Source organism: Triturus cristatus, chromosome 5_1 (genome assembly GCF_964204655.1).
Source record: "Triturus cristatus chromosome 5_1, aTriCri1.1, whole genome shotgun sequence".
Lineage (NCBI taxonomy): Eukaryota > Metazoa > Chordata > Amphibia > Caudata > Salamandridae > Triturus > Triturus cristatus.
Window position 1 is genome coordinate 447730265 of NC_140587.1, and position 16300 is coordinate 447746564.

At 43.2% G+C, this 16300-nt stretch overlaps 1 protein-coding gene across 3 annotated transcripts in view; it reads left to right on the top strand.

Annotated features, from left to right (window-relative positions):
* Window positions 1–16300, top strand: part of GEM (GTP binding protein overexpressed in skeletal muscle) — a 208834-nt gene that overhangs the window by 114824 nt on the left and 77710 nt on the right. The window lies entirely within an intron of this gene.

Below are 16300 nucleotides of genomic sequence, written 5' to 3' on the forward strand. Positions count from 1 at the left end.
TTGTTCGTCCCAGCCTCTCACCAGCCTGCTTTGCTTCCGGTTCTCACCTGTCAATAATAGCTCGCGCTCTTGTGTACACCACCAGTCTTGTCCTGGGGTAATGCGCTTCATTCTTTCCTTTTTCCACTCCAACACTTCTGTGCACATTCCCTGCTTGATCTAAAAGTTACTTTCACAAGTAATTTTACAACCCCCCGCCCGGATTAGGAGCTGTTAGGGCACATCTTTCCAATTAAACCCAGCCTTATCTCTCAGATTTTCCAAGTAACTTCTAACTGCACATCACTTAGTGCACCTAACAGCGCCGGGGGCTTCCAGATGTAGTTGCAGATTGGGTACAGCAGGGGTGCTTATGCTGCCTCCGGTACCAATATTTTTTTTTAAATATTCCTCCTGAGAGGTTCCACTCGGGTGGTTGAAAGAAAGAGCAGCGTCTCACCTGCCTTGGTCAACTCCTCACTCTTAAGATTGTCAGCTACTTTGACACACACTGTGCTTGCCATCTTTTGAGATTTTATCCTGAGGCCACACCCGAAGCATGTCAACTGTGTTGCTAAGTGAGGTTAGATTGGCAGATGATCAAGACTGAAGCTGGTTCCTCTTGGTTTGGTTTAGCCGAGATCCTAGCTCACACAACCCTATGAGGTTGCAAGCTGCACCAGAGGCCGCCTTACACTGTTCTCTGCACCCTAGCTTTGCCCTTACACCAGATGTGTACTGACCCTTTCTGCCCCTGTAGGCGGTCCTACCCTGCCAGATCTCAGACCGTCACCACCACCTGCTGCAGACACTACAAAACCATGGGCCCAGCCTTGATATCAACTACAGACCATACCCTCCCTCTCCCCCACAATCACCGCTTGGATCCCACAATCCTGTTCTCTGCTGGTACAGAGGGATCACGGTGGCTTGAAGAATGGAAGAACGGGCCAGGTACAGGCCACAGGGAACAGGACTGGTTCGGGCCCCTACTAGGCTGAAAGATGCGGCACCAGAGGTAGGCGACAGGCAGGTGGCCTGCAGCACGATAAACAACCTACCAAGGTGAAATGCCAGCACGCCAACCCACCGGGCGAGCTAAACCAAGCCAGAAGATCCAAAAAACTCAGTTGCAGGCGCGAGCGCACTCCAGCTGCTTCCCAACGACTCACGCGGCTGCGGCTAATGGGGAGGACCGTTCGTGTCGAAGGGTTAAGCTTTTATACTGTGGTAAAGCCTATAGATAGGCATGCTGATACATAAAATCTCACCCACTACTGAAGTAAGCAAGGATTTGGATGTTACTAACCCTGTTAACAGGTCCTTGGGGTAGAATATTTGCACTGTGATCATCCTTATCGGTGCCTCTTGAAAGGATTGTATGTAGTTTTTGTCACTTGTAATTTTGTATTTATCTGCAATGTTTATACCTATATGGCTTTCAATGGCACTAGTTTGTAAACATAGTGATCCACCCACAGGTGTATATATATGTCAGGTCCTCCCAAATTAGGTATGTAGCCCCACAATGGTGGAAGATACACATTAGTTGTTTAAATACTCCTCACACACCAAAAGGGCCCTTGGTGTCATGCTTCATCATAGGGGTCTTCCTGCCCCTCTACGGGACGGGGCGTGCTGCGATCTACGTTTGCGCAGGAGCACTGTTATTGTGAGACAACTATGTGTCGTGTAGGGGTGTGAGAGGAAGGGTCGAGAGTGAGTGGGGGGAGTGAATTAAAACATACCTGGCTCGATGGTCTAAAAAATGTAATATACCTTTGAGCTGCAGATCCGTTCGGGGAGGTTGTACAAGGCAGGGCACTGTCCCAGGAGTTATAGCCTATCAGGCACTCCCTCCACCCGTCCAGAGGCTCATGGTGAAAAATCCTATAAAATTTCAAGTTGAAATGACTACAGACCGATTGAGGCTTTATAACTCCATGCAGTTAATTCCCCTGCTTATATGATCTTTCTTACACCATACATTCGTGACTATCCAACACATCACTGTGAGTATAGGAAGGGATCCTTAAGTCCTGAAGAACAATCTTGGAGAGCTTCAAAACATGTCGGACATGGGAGGTATAGTTCATTGAGGCATACACACCTCCTTCCCCACCTTTTATTGATATCAGCTCAAAGGTATATTACATTTTTTAGACCATTGAGCCAGGTATCTTTTAATTCACTCCCCCCACTCACTCTCGACCCTTCCTCTCACACCCCTACACGACACATATTTGTCTCACAATAACAGTGCTCCCGCGCAAAACGTAGATCGCAGCACGCCCCTTCCCGTTTTTTTAATTTCAGTGGCATTAGCCATGTGGAAAAACCTGTGCTTAATATAGTAGGCCTAATATGGTTGTGGTGGCAAGCCAGTGATGAAGGCAACAGGCTTGATTGGTCTCTAAGAAAAGTTATGTCAGATGCCACAGGTCTAATATGTTTATTGTGAAAAGCTCATGAGAAAGGAAGTAGGTTTGACTTATTTATTGTGAACAGCATTAAGTTATAGCCCATAGGCCTTTAAGAGTGGATTGCTATTACACTGCGATGAACCCTGTGCACAGATACTCTGTGACATGTAATCTCATCGATTACCTCTGTAGGCGCTGGTACCGCCTGTGACGAACCCAGACAGTAGAAGATTTCCACTGTGATAATCCATGTTAGGGCGCATCCATTCATTGCTTAGTCATTTTTTATCTGTATGTGACTGACGGTTGCCTTGTGGAAATAAGTACAGAATTTTGTTGGTGCCAAACCAAAGATGGCCTATGCCAGGTTGGTTCTTTATTATTTTAGATACCATAGATCTGTTTAACCCCTTCAGTGCCACGCCCTTTCCCCGCCCTGTGCCGGGCATTGCATTAGCGGGCGGGGTTCATGACGAGATAGTCTCGTCATGGGCACAGCGCAACCGCGCTCCATGACAAGACCATCTCGTCATGGGCACTGAAGGAGTTAAGTTACAACAAAGGCAGTGGGCCTGGCTAGTTTATTGTGAAACACATTAATTTCAATAGGCCAATAAAGGTGGATTTTTGTTATTCCATGGTAAAGTCTGTAGAGAGATATTTTGTTACACTTAATCTCACAGATTATCCTAGTAAGTAAAGGTTTTGGTGATGGGTATTCCCTTTGACAAACACTAGGGGCAGATGATTTGTGATGTTCCGTGATAGGCCCTCTTAGGAGGGGTTGTACATGGCTTTGGCCTATGTATTTTGTACATGTTTGTGCTTTTCTAAGTGCATATCTGATGGCTGTCTTGTAAAGTAGCTTATCCTCGAGTCTGGTTATAGATACAGCCAATGATAGCGTCTGTGTGCCTGAATCCATGTTTGCCCCATCCATTGGAAAAAGTTATGCCAGATGCCATGTGTCTGATCTGTTCTTTTTAAATGTTGAGATAAAGGAAGTAGGACTTATTTATTGTGAAAATCATATGTTAAAGCTACTAAGCCTTGAAGGGTGGGCTATTGCACTGTGGTACAGCCGGCCATTAGTCGTTTTGATGGATTATATCTCACAGATGGTTGCACTAGGCAGGGGCTGTTTTGTTTCTCATCCCGTCTGACAAACGCCGTGGGTAGATGGCTTGCATTCGGAACATCCTTGCTAGATCCTCTTAGAGGGTTTTTATGTGGTTTGTCCAATGGTAATCTTGTACGCATTTATGCATAGTATTTAGCTGTGTGTGTAATAATGTACTTTTTAAATCTGGCCTGAGAGCATTATAGCTGTCTTCCAGGGCATTGCACAGCAATGACAAAGTTCAGTTTGAAACCTGATTTTCAAAGTCCAATCTAAGGGTCCATAAAAGTGGGCATTAGAGATAAATTCCAAAGCACCTCTGAAGCTGATCATTTTAACAAGAAATGTATTCCAGTTAAATTAAATGATGTAAACTCAATTAGTTACCAATAGCCACTATGTATTAATTTTAAACTTCCCCATGCAAGAGCCATGCTCTGATCCAAAGGGAGGAGAAATTAATGTAATATCAGTAGAAATGGAGACCAAATGAATGCATCAGGCAGGCCAGTGTTTGAACGTGAAGTGAAATCAGGATTGGCGACATTGATGAGCAGTAGCGGCTCCTGCTGATCCGGAGTGGAAGGCAGGGGTCAGAAATGAAAATAAATAACACTTACCTTGGCTGGCCACCACCTCTCCTCCGTCCTGTTCTTCCTGTCTCGGCGGCAGCAGGAAGCAACAGGAAGCACCCGGGCTCCCAAGCTCCCCATATCCAATCACAACGCTGCAATGCAGCGTTGTGATTGGAATGAGCGCTGAACCATGGTGCTCAGATGGGGACTGGGAGGATTTGCATGTTCCGCACCAGGCTGTGTAAAGCAAGCCTGGTGGGGAAGATGCAAAGTGAGCAGGACTGCTTGGCCGGCCGGAGAGTCATGCGCACTTAAGGAGTGCAAACCACTCCTCTCCCTGAGCTGCCCAGCCCTGCCCTGCCCCGCCCCACCACTGACTGCAATAGGGAAAATACAATGATAATAACAATATGTGGGGACATCACATCAAGAAGAAAGCCACTGAGAAGAAAGAGGAATCCTAAAACGTATTGGCAGCATTGATGTACCTTAGGAGGCACCACACAAAGGATCAATCATTGGCAAAGCCAGTATGTTTGATGTTTCTATGATGAATGCAGGACTAATGCTACATGAATTGAAATCCATGAGGGGGGTGATAGCGGTGTCATAGTCATGCTCTGTTGACCAACCTGATGCAAAGCTTAAGGGCAATGTAACTCATTTCTGAGGTTGTAAACATTGCTAGCCTTTTCAGGGATTTTGAGATTTAAGGGTCAGGAAATGAAAGAGGTGCAGGTCAGGCAGACTGCTTTCTATCAGTTGCTGCCGGATTACCAAAAATTCAAGCACTGACAAAAACAGTGAAAATGCTTGCAAAAGTGCAAAAAAGTAATTGCTGTGAGAATTGAATACATGTGAGATAAAGAATTGTAACAAAAACAAGCCATGCGTTATTGTGCTGCTCGCATGTGAAATATCCCTGCATGCATCTCAGTAGAGGCAGAAGGATGCATCCACACAGCCAATAGGAGGGTGTGAGACTAACATACTACTTTGGGCTGATCAAAGATTGACAATCTCTAAAACCCATCACTAGTGGGTCATGAGCCAATGAAGCCCTTGGCTGAAAGAGGCTGACCCATAGTGCCTTCCTGTATGCATTGAGTATGTGTAGAGTTTAATATGTTCACCATGAGTGGCGCAAGCACCACTACATGTCAAACCTAAAAAGGGACTGGGAAGAAAGTATAGTATACTATAGTCTAAGAGGTGTCCCAGGTAAGGACCAAACCCAGCACAGACCAGTGCTGCTCTTTGGGAGTTCACTGAGGCTGAGCTGGAGATGGGAGCCATCCCTCCAGGTCCTCTGCGGTGCCTGCGACTCGGCAGGCTCAGGCTCAGTCACTTCCAGGCAGAGCTGGGCTTTCTCCCAGCGATGAGTGGTGACAGTGGAAACGCTGCCTGTGATGGATGCTGCGGAGGAGTTTGTGCTGAGCTGCTCGTCTGCCGCCAAGTGAAGCTTGTGCCAGCCTCGTCACTGTGTCTGCACAGCAGTGTTAGAGCTGCAGCGGTGTTCATCAGGGCTGCCTCTGCTGGGCAGTGTGCACGACTGGATCACCTACACAGGCTAATGCAATGACACTCAAGCTAGTAACTGTTGTTCCGGTGCTGTCTGTTTTATAAGAGGCTAGAAGATCTGCTTTATAAACTTGTAATATTACTGGGCATCTGTAATGAGAGTGGTACCCGGAAGGCCAGTCATCTTAACTAGAAATGCATCCAAATGTAATGCAAACTCATGCTTCTATGGAGAACTCAACCGTTGCCACAATCACAGACTTGTAAGTAAGTAATGCATTTTATTGTACATAAATAGTAAAATGTCAATTAAAGTAAAAAGTGCAATTAAACACTGCAATTTAAAATCATGAATAAAGTCTGCGTCTGAACACCTATACTAGCAGCCTTATTATAAGTGACGATAAACTAGATCTAAGAATCTTTTCAATCTGCCTGTAAATTGTCAGTCTTGTGAAGAGAGCAGCATCCAACAGACTTCTGTTTTTAGACCTAGGTCTGTAGTGACTTTTGTGTCTTATTTGCTGCCCTCTTGTTAGGATGAACTTTGCAGGCTGTTTTACTCTTACAGATGATACACAGGGGTTCAATAACATTTGAAGACTCTTGCGCCAGAGGGGCTGCCTTCAGTTCAGTTCAGGCGACCGGCATTTTACACTTGTTATTTGAACATGAGATGGTTGTTGCTCGGGCAGCACCACTGTGGCTGCTGTGCATCAGGACAATCACGAGCCAAAGTGAGCAGGGTATTAGATCCCACTGCGGATGTTCTCTTTTTTACCAGGATGATCTTGGTGACTTTCCCCTGAGTATTCAGAACATTTCATCTACATAACCTGATGATAGGTAAGCACTGGTAGGTCGTGCAGTGAGGTTTCCAGTTGCAGCATCCGCGTGTTCTTCTGCGCTACTGCTTCAAGTCTCTCTAAGGGAGACTGGGCCATTGAGGTTCTTAAAATGAGTTCCATGAGTAACACTCATCAAGTACATGAGAGGCCTGGGCGGAGTGACCAAAAATCTCCGCCGCCCTACACGGAGTTACGGAAGCAGTGGAGTGCATGACATCGCATCGTTCGTGCTGATTTTTAGTGCTGGGTGTTTGTCCTGTGCTGTAAAATCAGTTTGAACTGCACCACGGGCATCACAAGAGGGCACTGCTTCTTTCTGCCGCTCAAGTACAAGTCTTACTCGAGAGGCAGCTTCCTCAACGTGAACAGAATGTTTCTCAATGCGAGCGGTAGCGGCCACCCGCGTTGAGAAATCTCACCGGGAGGTGGTCTGGATGAAGATTTTCCCCGCTCGCACTCGCCAACCCTGCGTTGTTCCAATTGATGGTGCCTCCTTTTGTATACCCAATCCCTCATAGGTCCAGGGTCAGTTCCGATATCTCTTATTTCAGTTATGCAGCAACAGTACCTTGATAAGCCCCAGTTCCCACTGCGTTCGTCGGCGTCTCCCCAGAGAGACCCTGGACCTATGAGGGATTGGGTATACAAAAGGAGGCACCATCGATTTTAACAACGCAGGGTTGCTGTTGACGCTATTACATACAGGAGAGGAACACAACAACCCAATACGCATTGATGAAGTCCACAGGTGTTGGACGAAATGTGTTGGCTGTTTCTACAATACTTATATGAAGATGAAAGAATATTTTGGATATATATTGACTGGATGGACTAAGTCATTTTGTAATTCTTTCATTGCGGTGCACTTCACAGTCGTGATTGAATTAATTTTGGTCCTTGGGATCACTCTCTGGAAACAGCGGGAGTAGTGGATGTGCACACCAAACAGCTTCAAATTTTGGACTCTGCACTGATTGGGGGGAACGGAGAGGGAGGTGTGGTTGCTCTATAGGCTTGCCGTTTCACTTTTGTTGTTTAGACTTTTCAGAACATGCTAAGAAAATCCCTGGATAGCCTGACTCCCTGTGAAATCCTGTTTGGGGTTCAGATGTGGGTTCCTGACCTCGACAATGCAAGCACAGTGGTGGCGGAAACACCATTAGACATCAATTTGGCTGTTTTACAGGAACTGAATGATTTCTAGGACGAACAAAGCAACGTCCAAGTGAAACGCACTGCCACTGGAGAAGTAAAAGTAACTCTGGCAAGGCCTATCTGGATCCCGAAGGTTGGGAATCTGGTCAGAGAAAAGACTGTGGACAAGAAAGAGTTTGGGGTGTCCTGGCTGTTGAAGGTACAGGAACTGTACTACTTACGCCCCTTGCCGGTCATCGAGACAAGAGGTTTGTCTCCATTGATCTGATCAAACCACACTATGTGGCCGATTCTCAACAGTAAGCTACATGGACTCCTGGGTGGCTACCAGTCTCCTCTCGCTACCGTACAGGAGGTTCAGATGGACGATTTGATCACAAATGAAGCATTCAATCTCCAAGAGAGACAACACTTAACAACAATGAAGTATGTCTTCTACCTGCATAAACTATGACTACTGTACAGTCAACCAGTACAGAAACACAAATTTGAATTTGGAATCCTGAAAAGAATAAGGTCTATGTCAACCTAACACAGATCGAGTCTCCATCATGTTCAACACAACCTGCTGAGCTGTCAAGAATAGACCGGATGGCTTCTGGCTATTTCATCGATTTTGATGACTTCTCTTCTGAAACATCGGAACAACCTCCGCCTCCACCACCTCTACCTTTTGAACTGAAGGCGCGTATTTTCTATCTTTGGCTGAAAAGGACATACTTTGTCTCTCCATGGTTACACCCGTGGATTAGAATTACTTTTCCTGGTCCTTTTGATTGGTTTTGTGACAGTGGGTTTTCTCCTCCTGAATGGACATTTCATCCTAGAATGCTGTGCAATACAAATGGTAAACTTAATTATGAAACCACATGCATCATCACACCGTGAGCAAAGGAACCTTTCCCCAGTGAACATTTCAGCTGTTCCAGTTCCATATGGAAGTGAATGGGATAAGGTATCTTTTGATTTGTATGGTCCCAATGAGCTTTTACAGATTTAGCATTTGTTTAAAATTTCTTTAACTGATATCATCACCCCTACTGCTGTTTCTGATGATTGGGACATTGATTCAGTGCATGAAATTCTAGAAGATCTAGAGCCGCCAACTGTGTTTACTTCTAATGAGTTATATGATGGTACAGCTAAGTATGATGAGATGTTTGGTTTTCAACATCAAGGACATTATTTTCTACACAAAGCTAGTATTTTTTAGGAAATTTTTAACAGTGGGAACATTGCCCTACACTACCATCGGGAAGTTCCCAACCTCTTTTTATTATAGGCTTGCACCGTCACCTGCAAAGAAAAATATGTTAACAATCACATAACTGATTTACACTGTTTCTTTCCTTTACCAGCTCTCTGTACAAGGTTTCAACTTTTGGGACAAAATAGATGAAAAATCTGTCTGGAGGAATAGAGATTGGAAGGTCCAGGAAACTGAGGCCTTATTTAGAGTCCATTTGATACCACAACAAATGGTTAACCTGTATAAAACCAGTCAACAAATAACAGGTCTTGGCCTCGCCAAGATAAAAGATTTGAACCCACCATGAGTTCCCACCCTTACACGATTTGAGAATTGGCAACATTTAACATCATACAATGAGGATACCATGGATAGCATGCTGCGTAAGAGTAAGAATAGCTCATCAAACCCCAATTGGAAGGGTTGGTTAGTCTAGCCATTAGACACAAACAAATGTCAGGCTTGATTCCTGGGTAACAGCAAGGGTTTTACAGCAAGTAGGCCTGACATGCAATATCTGCAGACTGACCATTTAGAGGTGGTGACAACTTACAGTGTTGGGAAGTTGTGCCTTGATTGTCTAAAGACCTCGACATGGTCTCAGGTACAACCTCACTTGTCCCTTTTATTTGATGACATGGAACTACAGGTCTTTTTATTAGGTCCTCGAAAACTGTGTGAAAAGCGCTTTCTTTTTGCCGTCTATAATGAGATGTGGAAAATATCTCAACAGGAGACTACTGAAAGATTGCGCGAAATTGACAGGGCCAACTTAGAACAAGTTCTTGAAGTAGTGGACAATGGTATGACTACTTTATCATCCAGAATATACTCTTTGGGTAACATTATATCATTACAATAGACATCATACATCAAGAAAGGTCTGCATTACAACAAGGACAGTCCCAACTTAGCTCTATTCTATTGTTAAGCTGGACATTACAGACACTAAGTTCTAGCCACATGCTGTTGCGACACATAAACATCACAAATCTGATTTCACCATACCACCTTTCAGAAAAACAGATAGTTGTGGCAAGGAAAGATGCAAAATACACTATGTTACATATTGAAAGACTGGAGAAATTACCTTTTACAGTTACTGAAACAGCATCTTCAGATTGGGTGCATTACACTACCAATCTCAACTTTACACTTTCAGTTCTGCCTACAACACCATCAATTGGGCAGATATTAAGCGTTAGGTGAAGGGTATGAACATGAACATTGGGATCTTCCTTGCAAACTCCGGTGTTGACATAAGGTATGGACGTTTTCCTCAGCGGTTCTGACTGCGAAAATACTTTGAGTGGGACCCTAATATGCAGAGATGTTTTGTTACACAAAGCATGTAATGCCTCTGTAGCAAACTTGTCTTGCTACTTGAAAGGCTCTCCGGCGGCCGTGATATGTCAGACTTTCAGATTACACTGTAATGCAAGTTACCTGATGTTGAACAGTCAAGGTTGCTGTGGGATGAAACCAGGGGTTGCCTATTTTGTGACCTTTTCCTCCATTGTTACTTGTTGTACACATGTCCTGTTTCCGTCTGCCCATACAGTTAGGGAGGATACACTGTGGCCTTTGATTCATCTTACCAATGTGCGTTTTGATGCCCTGAGCAAACAAAAGCCTTATTATTGCAAAAAGATGTGGCCTTAACTCCTGCTAAGGAGACGTTTAATCTTCAGGTGGCGAGGTCTTCTTCAAAGATACATGCGCTACTCCACACTAACTTCCCACAACATTTTGGATAGTTGGTGCATTGTATTTTTAACATGTCTGATACAACAGGAATAGAACGTTTTTCAAAGGCATAGGCTCATAGTCATTCCATATTTCATCCACGCTGTTGTCGGAAGCATCTTTGGGGGTCTTCCGCTGGTCCTGTTCCTAATTGCAGAAATAGTGGTTTTAATATTTTTGATCCACAATGGATGTCCCATGATCGAATGGAGCTGGTACTGCCTCATGTCCTGTTGTGCCGTGAGCGCATGATGCATTGCTTTGGCGCACCCGTGCTTTGAGAACTGGATAAGTATTGGTTCCTATCATTTTGGCCTGTATGGCTTCACTGCGTGCAGCCCGTGTTCTGCTGTCTTCTGTGCACTTACGAGTGTGCCCTGGATTTGTGCATGGGATCGCAATTGTTTAAACCTTCGGACATACATGTACTGATGGACCCACTAAAGGCCCATTTGTATAGCTGTGCCCTGCAGATTCCATTGCTCCTGACCACATTCTACAAGCCTCTCTGGGTTGCCTCTGCACCTGGTAGATTGGATCTTGGCTCTGGCTCAACGGAACACCGACTAGCTGTTCTCATTCCCACAGCAGCTGCTGTGGGAGGGATTGGATCTGAACATACTTGCTATATCAACTTGCTCTGAAATGTGCCTCTGGGATCATCGTCTGCAGAATTGGGAACAGAAATGTTTCATCTACCACTCAGAACACAAACATCTGGCTATTCCATTTGGTGGGAATTTTTCATTCAGCTCTGATTTTAATATACCAAATTGTTTTTAAATTGTCAATTTTTTATTGCTTTTACATTTTTTAAATTTAGGCTTTCTGTGTCCTTTGGGTCTCCAAATAGCATGAGTGCCTGTTATACGTGCCTTTTATTAACATTTTAATGTATGAGTTTTAGAAACTTCCTTTACATCTGCTGTTGCTTGTTTTAGGAGTATGGCTTTTATAGCTTTAGATAGCTTCTTCGTCAACTTATGTCCTAGGAGTTGGTGTCATGTGTCCCACGTAGGCCTAGAAGGAAACATTGCCATTTTAGATGAACCCAGGGCTTTCCTAAAGTTGGCTTCACTCGTCACATTGACTTTTGACACACATTTGCATTTGTGATACTTTTTGTTAGTTTCTTGGAAACACCAACCATGCTTACACAAGTCCACTTCTCAAGAACATTATCGTATTGCCCTGACACTATGTACAAATCCTACACGTACGTTGTGCAAATGTGTTTGTTATTTTCTTCCATATGGAGACACAGCTATCTGTAGCACACAAACAATGGTAGCCTGATTACAATCTGAGCCCAAAGCAAGGATGCCCTTTTCTATAAATATTTTTTTAAACAAACATGTACCTAGCCGTCATTTTAGAATGCTGCTTTTTCTTGAACAGACTCAGATCATTCTAGGATTCAAATGGTCTGAAGTATTTATTGACTTCTCTTTAAATCTTTTGCATGTTCATATCATTTGTTAAACATATCAATCTGAAAGACAGACCACCTACAACAATTACATTGACATACATACACACTGTAAAGAACATGAAACTAAACATACAATATATACAACGTGCAACATGGACAAAGTTACAATAAAGCTAGTTCCAGTCAATACTATACACAACAGCCATTTTAGTAGTTTTTTTCAATTAGTCATTTTTTCTACAAAGGCTATTGCCTACTAGGTACACTTTTGAGGCCTGATGGGGCAACATTTATGAACAGATTGCTCCCTACAGGGAAGTAATGTTCAGTATGAATATTTTCCAGTAGGAGTTAACAACGACGCGTTTCGACCCCCATGTCGGTTTTCAGGGTTCTCTTCAGGGCTTTAGACTGGATAAAATCTGGAATGAGAGATCCAGAAATATTTAATTGTAACTTTTGGCCCTCTCCTGGTTTGTTTGCATCAAACCTACAATTTCTTATTCAAATGTGAATTTAGTACATGTTATGATTCATGATCAAGCCAAAAAGCCTTTATTTGGGTTCTGGATTAAAAGAAGTTGCTCGCAGATTGCGAGTGCTATTCTGTACATAAAGGGGAAAAAAGGGCTTTAAACATGTGGTTTACTAACAACCGAGGCTAGTCAAGAGATTGTTTATAAGCAATGTATCAGTGCGCGACTTACTATCAGAGTTTTATTCATTCCTGTTGACTTGGTGGTTAATCAACGTTATCGGCAGTAGTAGTGTGTAATTTTCTCTGCTGACTCTTTTTGCAACCCAGGGGCATCAGGCCGCGGTCAATTTAGGGGCTGTCGCGCATTACTAAAACAAAGAGAAAAGCACTGTAAATGTTACAATGTATCCGCGTTTGTTTAAATTATTCCAGCGGTGCTCGCGGTAGCATTACACTCACTTGATTTCCGTACTCGTGTCAGCCTGAGTGTGCTGGATTCTTCTGGTTAATGGAAACCGGGTTTCCGGTTACCGGTGTCTTAAAAATTTAATTTACTGAACGAACAGAGCATTGACTTCTGGGCATTGTGTTTTTCGGATTGTGAAATAATTAAACACGGCTCGTTGACAGTGTAATGTGGTAGCTGATGGCACGATCCGATTAAAAGAGCAATGCATTCTGGTAGTTGTAGTGTCCAGGAAGTGCGGCCGGGCCTACTAGCCAAGAACTCACCTGTGGTGCAATCATTTGATTCCATTTTAGGACTTGGAAGTAAGTTCCTCCTATTTCCGTCATTTCATTGAGGCCATTTACTGTGCTATTGAACTTGAGTATCAAAAATGCCTTTTTCTTCACTAGTGCGGTTTCAGTGTCACCTCCCCTTGGGTTCGGTTTTATGAAGCATAGTAGGGTCTATTTAAAATCTGTTTCACTATGATTCATTTCAATGTAATGGCTGACCATAGGGGCAGTGGCTACTTTTGTTTTTATCCTCGATCGGTGTTGCACAGGTCTTTGTTTTATTTCCTGATTTGTCTTCCCAATGTACAATTTTTGGCAAGGGCATATAACTACATATATCACATTTTTTGTTTTGCAGTTTGAAAATTCTTTCTGCGTGCATTTGATGTTCTGGTGTACTAATTCAGTGCCCTCAATTGTTGTTTCACATACTGAGCAGTTGCCACACTTGTGGTGCCCCACGATAGGTTTAAGGCTCCACTTTGATATAATATCTGTTTTCCTCGTTGTCGGGGTGATCTCTGCCCGTACAATTTGCTGAACTATGCTGGTATTCTTTTTCATAGCAAACAGTGGTGGTTGTAATGGTTGTTTCAAATTTCGGAACAAATACCGGTTTTTGAGTATAATCTGGCGAAATTTGTTTGGGTGTGGTCCAAATGTGGAGACGTAAACCAATTTATCGTCATGTTTGGATAATAAGCATTCCCTGGGTGTATATTGTGCTCTTTTCATTGCATGTGTGAGCAACTTTTTGGGCTACCCTAGATCTCTCAATTGATCATGAAATGTTCTTGAATCTAGCATGTATAACGTAGTCCTCTTGGCGTGTGCAGTTCCTTCTTATCCTTAGCAGTTGTCCATACGGTAGATTGTTCTTCAGACTTCGAGGGTGAAAACCCTTATAATGTAGTAGAGTATTTCGATCCATTGGTTTCTTATGAAAGGTGGTTATTAATAGATTTTGAATTGGTTTGACCTCGACATCAAGAAATGTTAAACTGTCTTTGCTCTTAGTGAGGGTGTACTGGATATCTGAATGTCTACAATTCAGTCTTTGGAAGAAACAGTCCAATTCTTTTTCTGTCCCATTCCATAGGCACTAATTATCATCTATGTAGCGGTACCACTGTTTCAAGTGTTCCAGATAGGTATTGATGTTGAAGATGTATTTGTCCTCAACCCGTGCCATATACAATATGGCCATCTCTGGCGCGAAGGGACAGCCCATCGGGGTCCCCTTTGTTTGGACATAAAATGTTTCTTCAAATTTGAAATAATTCTTCTTGAGTGCTATTGAAGCCAAATTCAAAATGAACTATGTGTGTTGGCGTGGGCGAATACTTGATTCCAAATAATATTCCAATGTCTCTTTTGCTTCATCCTGTGGGATTTGTGTGTATAAGGAAACCACATCTCGGGATACTAGCCACTGCTGAGAAGGGTAAAAGTGTATACCTTCCGTTTTATTTATAAAGTCCATAGTGTCTTTTAAGTACGATGGTACTTCTTGGAGGACTGGTTTTAGGAAAGTGTCCACGTATTTAGATATTGGTTCCATTAATGAATCACATCCAGAGACAATAGGTCTTCCTGGCGGCTCCTGGAGGTCTTTGTGAATTCTGGGTAAGAAGTAAATGACCGGAATTCTTTTTTTTTTTAGGTTAGATATTCAAACTCTTTCTTCCCATGGATTCCCAACTCCAAACCTTCCTTAGTTATTCCATTTACAATTCCCTGGAATTCTCGTGTGGGGTCTTCTTTAATTTGTCTGTACCAAACGGGATTGAGAACCTGCTTGCAACCCTCTTTCAAATACATTTCACTGGGCCAAATCATGACTGCTCCACCTTTATCGGACGCCTTGATGACTATAGAGTCATCTTTTTTGAGTTCTTGAATGGCCTTTTGTTGTCCCAATTTTAGGTTGTTCTTGGTGTAAGATTTTTGCTTCTCTAGTTGCTGAATGGATGATAAAACCACTTGTTCAAATGCAAGTATTTCTTTTGACATCATATGTTTCAGCGGAATAAATTGTGATTTATTACTCAACCCTTTGGGTTCTTTGGGCCTACTAATCTCTCTAGTGGAGAAGAAAGATCTCAACCTGATTTTTCGAAAAAATTTAATTGCTTCTATCTTCAATTTAGCAAAGTCTGTTTGTCTGTTGGAGACGAATTTCAAGCCCAACTCAAGTACTGATATTTCATCTTCCGTTAAGATTTTTGTTGGACAGGTTAACAACTGAGTGTAGGTTTTGTAGAATTGGCGTCTTGTGCGCATTTCCCATGGTTGTTGCTTGAATTTTATTTTGTTCCTCAAGTCAATTTGTCAAAATACAAAGGTATTCACCCTTAAGGGAAAGTACAGAAGTGTTCCTCCAGACTACGGGTGTCTCCTACAATGGTGGAAAGCACACAGCTTTGTTTAAATACCCCTCACCCACCAAAAGGACCATTGGTGGCATGCTTCATCATTGGGGTCTTCCCTCTCTGCTGCGGGACAGGGCGTGCTGCAACCTGCGACTGCGTGGGAGCACTGATTATGAAAATCAATACTATGTGTGGTGTGGATTGTGAGTGGAAGGGTCAAAAGTGAGTGAATGGTGAAAAATTAAAAAATACCTGACTCGGTGGAAAAATACTTTTTAATGTTCCTTTGTGCTGGTATAGTTAAAAGTGGGGAATGAGATACTATGCTTTAATGAGCCGTGTCTCCTGTGTCGACATGTTTCGAAGCCCTCCCCTGGTTTCTCATCAGGACCTAGAAGAGATCCCTTCTAGACTCAAATCACAAAAAAGTGTATTTACATATAATCCTAACTAAGTGGTGCACATACAATCTACATGCACAGTATACTATACCCCAGTAGGTATATTGCAGAATAGGTTTTTTATATTACCCAGATAATGCCACATGAGCCTTCAAAACGGGAGGGAAGGAGTACCTATAGTCACACAAATGTCAAGGTTACCTCCTCACCAGGACACTGCCTCGCCGCGGTTCCGATCCCTTTGTTTTTTGACAAGATCA